The sequence below is a fragment of the Dendropsophus ebraccatus genome, chromosome 2, assembly GCF_027789765.1.
Source record: "Dendropsophus ebraccatus isolate aDenEbr1 chromosome 2, aDenEbr1.pat, whole genome shotgun sequence".
Lineage (NCBI taxonomy): Eukaryota > Metazoa > Chordata > Amphibia > Anura > Hylidae > Dendropsophus > Dendropsophus ebraccatus.
Genome location: NC_091455.1, coordinates 130,351,022 through 130,357,021, shown reverse-complemented (window position 1 = coordinate 130,357,021; position 6,000 = coordinate 130,351,022).

The following is a 6,000-nucleotide window of genomic DNA, read 5'->3' as shown; positions in this document are numbered from 1 at the left end:
TTGTAGCCAGGAAAGACCCCAAAAGCCCTTGTTAGGGCTACTACACAGCACAGCATAGCACATACATCCACATATACACAGGGGGGTATTAATAACTGCTGCGGCCCTTGGCATTAAACCTGAAGACGCCCGATCTTCACTCACCAATTAGCTTCATGATTTTCTAGTTCCTGAATATCATATTGATATCTGATCAGTCTTAGGCCGCATTCCCACATTTACTGTGGGAGGGCGGGACGGAGGGATGTCGCAATCCTAGGCAATGGGTACTCAAGGCCACACCAATTTGACACAGGGCTGCATGTTTAAACTTGTTTTTTAGGACAATAACTTCATCACCTGCTGAACAGACCCCAGAATGGATCTTGGATTAAAAGCAGCTATCCGAAGGTACAATCGGTTTTTTTTTTTTGGGGGGGGGGGGGGCAGATTGTGGGTACAGAATCACTTTAATGAAGTTGCCCAAGAAAAGGTGAAAAGTATAAATATATTAGCAATGTCCTTAAAAAAACTATACTTACTCTTCTATGCTTTGTCCACTATCTCAGTGTTGGTTCCCTGCTACTCTGCACCTACTTTTATCTGTGTTGCACAAGGACATTCTGGCTCAGCCAATCACTGGCCACAGTGGTGTCCTGATTCCCACCCGGTTGGCTGAGCAGGAAAGTCCTTGTGCACCACAGACACAAAAAAGGCAGGGATCATAAAGATATTGGGTGTAACTGTAAAAGTATAGGGTTTTTATTTTCTTATTAGCTGTGTCCTGAGCGAGTGATTGACTGCAGTGTTCAATGCTTATATTATGGGGGTGTCAATGCAGCACTCCCACTGAGGAAACTAGAGCGGTAGGAACAGTGGACCAGCCGTGAGCTGAAGGTTGAGTATAGTTTTTTTTTTTAATTAGTACTTCCTTTCTCTTGTGTAATTTTGTAATAAGCCAGAAATTTTTAGTTTTACTTCCAAATTATAAAAAAAAGGTTTCAGAATAACTAGAGTGGCAGACAGAAACAGCCACACAAGGGGTTAATGGTACACACAAGCTATACTACCTGAACAACGGAGGTGTAATTAACCACAGGTCCCCAAAGACTGCACCTATTCTGAGTTAACTTTCTAAAAAAATGTGCTTTGATTTATGGAGTGAGTTCTTGTATGTGAGAGGTGGGTGTGATGGCCTATTTTCATATTCCTTGGATAGCTCATCACAGTAGGATACTGATTTGCCATTCTCCCAACGCTTTCAGGGAGGTGTCATTTCAGGAGCACATTTCATACTCCTGATTGTGTGGTTAATTAGAAACATCTGTAGCTGCTCATTTACTATTTTACTTTAAATATAGGTTGAGTATCTTTAGTTCTTGTCAATCATAAACTTCCAATCTATTTTCTCTCACTTGATTTCCTAACCGATCGTAGATATGAATTTCCAATTTAAAAGGATTAAACTTTTCACTCCAATTGGATAGAAGAAAATATTCTAATGTTGAGTTATATTTGCAGGTTTTGAAAGTAATTTGTCACTAGGCAGCATGAATAACTAAAAGGCTCCCTGTTCATAATTGTATGTGGTCCACATCTGCTGTGCCGTTTCAGAGAAAACATAGGGGGAGATTTATTAAACTGGAGTAAAGTAGAATTGTCTTAGTTGCCCCTAGCAACCAATAGATTCCACCTTTTGTTGTTCAAAGAATCTGTGAGGAAAGAAAAGTGGAATCTGATTGGTTGCTAGGGGCAACTAAGACAATTCTACTTTAAACCAGTTTGATAAATCTCCCCCTTAATTTTAAGTTAAGTCGGGAACAGAATAGTGTGCTTACCCTGATTGACACTTTTCTCCCTATTTTGTGTATTTGGGTTCAGGCATGAGACTAGTGACAGGTTCCCTTTAAACTCTCTAACAGGCTTGGATATACAGTTGTATTTACGAACAAAATCTTTAACCTCATTTTGTTTAACCCCTTCAAGACTAAGCCTATTTGGGCCTTAATGACCAGGCTCATTTTTCAAACTCTGACCTGTCTCACTTTATGCGCTCATAGCTCAGTGATGCTTTAACGTATGCTAGCTATTCTGAGATAGTTTTTTGTCACATATGGCATTTTATATTAGTGGCAAAATTTGGTCACTACTTTGTGTGTTTTTTGTGAAAAACATCAAAATATCATAAAAAATTAAAAAAATTAGCATTTTATGAACTTTGAAATTCTCTGCTTCTAAAAAAAGAAAGTCATATCACATAAATTAGTTACTTAGTCACATTACCGATATGTCCTCTTTATTCTGGCTTCATTTCATAAACATATTTTACTTTTTTAGGGTGTTACGGGGCTTAGAAATTTATCAGCAAATTACCAAATTTTCGTGAAAGTTTCCAAAACTGATTTTTTTAGGGACCAGTTCTTTTTTAAGTTGATTTAGGAGGCTTGTATACTGGAAACCCCCATAAGTGACCTCATTTTGGAAACTACACACCTTGAAGAATTAATCTTGGGTTATAATGAGCATTTTAACCCTACAGGGGCTGGAGGAAAGTATTCACAATTAGGCCGTAAAAAAAATGAAAAATTAATATTTTCCAATAATACAAACGTTTAGATTAAAGTTTCTCATTTTCAAAAGGAAAATGAGAGAAAAAGCACCCCAAAATTTGTAACGCAGGTTCTCATGTGTACAATGGTACCCCATATGTGGGCGTAAATCACTGTATGGGCACACAGCGAGGCACAGAAGGAAGGGAGCGCCAATTAGCTTTTCCAATGCAGATTTTGCAGTTTCTGAGCACCAGGTGGTTTGCAGCGCCCCTGTAGTGTCAGCAGAATAGAGCCCCCCCAAAAGTCACCCCATTTTGGAAAGTACACCCCTCAAAGAATTAATCTTGGTGTATGATGAGCATTTTGACCCCACAGGTATTAGAGGAAAGTATTCAAAATTAGACCGTAAAAATGAAAAACTCGAATTTTTCCAATAATATGTTCGTTTAGTTTGAAATTTCTCAATTTCACGAGGAACAAGAGAAAAAAATTACCCCAAAATTTATAAAGCAGGTTCTCCTGAGTAAAAAGGTACCCCATATGTGGGCATAAACCACTGTATGGGCACACAGCGGGGCCCAGAAGGAAGGGAGCACCAATTAGCCTTTTCAATGCAGATTTTGCTGAAGAAGTTTCTGAGCGCCAGGTGCGTTTGTAGTGCCCCTGTAGTGCCAGCGAAGTAAAATCTCCCCATAAGTCACCCCATTTTGGAAAGTGCACCCCTTAAAGAATTCATCTTGGTGTGTGGTGAGCATTTTGACCCAACAGGTATTGGAGGAAAGTATTCAAAATTGGCCAGTAAAAATGAAAAACTCAAATTTTTCCAATAATATGTTCATTTAGTTTAAAATTTCTAAATTTCACAAGGAACAGGAGAAAAAATGTACCCCAAAATCTGTAAAGCAGGTTCTCCTGAGTACAACGGTACCCCATATGTGGGTATAAACCACTGTATAGACACACAGCGTGGCTCAGAAGGGAAGGAGCGCCAATTTGCTGGAGCAAAACCGCAGCTAGTAACAGTTATTAGAATAGCGCAGTTACTAAAATACGATAAAAAAATGAGATTACAGGTAACGTGGGGTGGTTACGGACAGTCTGGGGTGGTTCCTGGTAATCTGGAGGTGGTTCCGGGCAACCTGGGGTGCTTACGGGTAATCTGGGGTGGATACGGACAACCTGGGGTGGTTACAGGTAATCTGGGGTGGGCAATGTGGGGTGTATACGGACAACCTGCTGTGGTTACAGACAACCTGGGGTGGTTACGGGTAATCTGGGGTGAATACAGTCAACATGGGGTGGTCACGGGCAACCTGCGGTGGTTACGGGCAATGTGGGGTGGATACGGACAACCTGCTGTGGTTACAGACAACCTGGGGTGGTTACGGGTAATCTGGAGTGAATATGGTCAACATGGGGTGGTTACGGGCAATGTGGGGTGGATACGGACAACCTGCTGTTGTTACAGACAACCTGGGGTGGTTACGGGTAATCTGGCGTGGATACGGTCAACCTGGGGTGGTTGCGGCAACCTGGTGTGGTTACGGGCAACGTGACGTGGATACGGACAACCTGCTGTGGTTACAGACAACCTGGGGTGGTTACAGGGAATCTAGGGTGGTTACGGGCAACGTGACGTGGATACGGACAACCGGCTGTGATTACAGACAACCTGGGGTGGTTACAGGCAATCTAGGGTGGTTACAGGCAACCTGCTGTGGTTATGGTAAACATGGGGTGGGTGCGGGCAACGTGGGGTGGTTACAGGCAACATGGGGTGGTTACGGACAATCTGGGGTGGTTACGGGCAATCTGGGGTGGTTACGGATAAACTGAAGTGCTCATAGGTAATCTGAGGTGGGTACCTGTAATCTGGCGTGGTTACGGGCAATCTGGAGGGGGTCATTGGCAATTTGGGGTGGTTAGAGGCAACGTGCGGTGGTCAGTGGCAACGTGCGGTGGTCAGAGGCAACCTGCGGTGGTTGCGTGCAATCTGGGGGGGGTTACATGTAATCTGGCATGATTACGGCAACCTGGGGTGGTCACGGGCAACCTGGGGGGGGTTACAGACAATCTGGCATTGTTACGAATAAACTGAAGTGCTTATAGGTAATCTGGGGTGGGTACATGTAATTTGGGGTGATTACGGACAATCTGGAGGGGGTCACTGGCAACGTGCGGTGGTTAGAGGCAATGTGCGGTGGTTACGGGCAATGTGCGGTGGTTACGGGCAACGTGCGGTGGTTATGGGCAACGTGCGGTGGTTACGGGCAACGTGCGGTGGTTACGTGTAATCTGGGGGGTTGCGTGCAATCTGGCGTGACTACGGACAACCTGGGGTGGTTACGGGTAATTATGCAATTATTACTATAATAAAAAGTGTGTGTTTTAATTTTTTTGTATGTTTGTCACTTTTTGTACTTTATACATTCATTTTCACTGTATTACTATGATTACTGTGATATTTTCTATCACAGTAATCATAGTTCAGTGACAGAGACCAAATTGGTCTCTGTCACTTTAAATTTTCAGAGTTGGCTGGTTCTGACGCGCATGCACACATCAGAACCAGCCAGGACACCGAAGAGGAAGGAGCTCCAGGATCAGGTAATGTATAAGGGGTAGGGGGGGGGTGACTGGGGGACGGGGGGGTCACTGGGGGGGTGGGGGGCGACTTGGGGGACGGACCCTTGCACTTTTTATCCCCTGTCACCAATCATTGATGGTGACAGGGGATAATAAGTGCATCCCTGCACTGGGAACAGGCGATCAGCGGTATATAGTATATACCGCCGATCGCCTGTTCCGGGACCCCGCAGGGGGGTCCCCGATCACTGCCTCATGCTCTCCGCTACTTCCAGTGGCGGAGAGCATGGGGCTTTCCATCATTTTTACATTTCCATCGCTGTGAACAGACTTTGTCTGTTCACAGCGATTGTGGCGGCCATCTTGGATCCGATGGCCGCTGGGGGAGGGGGGTTAGTTACTGCCTACTAGGGAGGGGGCTGATCTGGGGGCTGATTGACTTATTTCATCTCCCCTTGCCGTGTATTCATGGTGGGAGGAGATGAAATGCAGTACAGTGCCGGCCCATTAGTGACCGCCGTATCGGCGGTCACTAGGGGGTTAACTGCCGGTATCCGGGAACGGTCCGGATCTCAGCAGTTGCGGCCGGTGCCCGGCTATCACTGACAGCTGGGCACCGCCGGGGAGGACAGGAGTGCAGCTACTGCCCCCCTGTCATCCCGTGGACGTACCGGCACGTCCATCTGAAGGAACTACATGCAGATTTGGACGTGCCGGTACGTCCATATGCGGCAAGGGGTTAAAAATATTGTAAATGCAATATTGCAATGATGCATAGGTCCAGCTGATGATTCCGTCGCTACACAGTTTTATTCGGGGCTCATGCCCCAGATAAAATGACTTCTGCACCGCGATCTTGCGAGCCAGATGTGGCTCTTTTGAT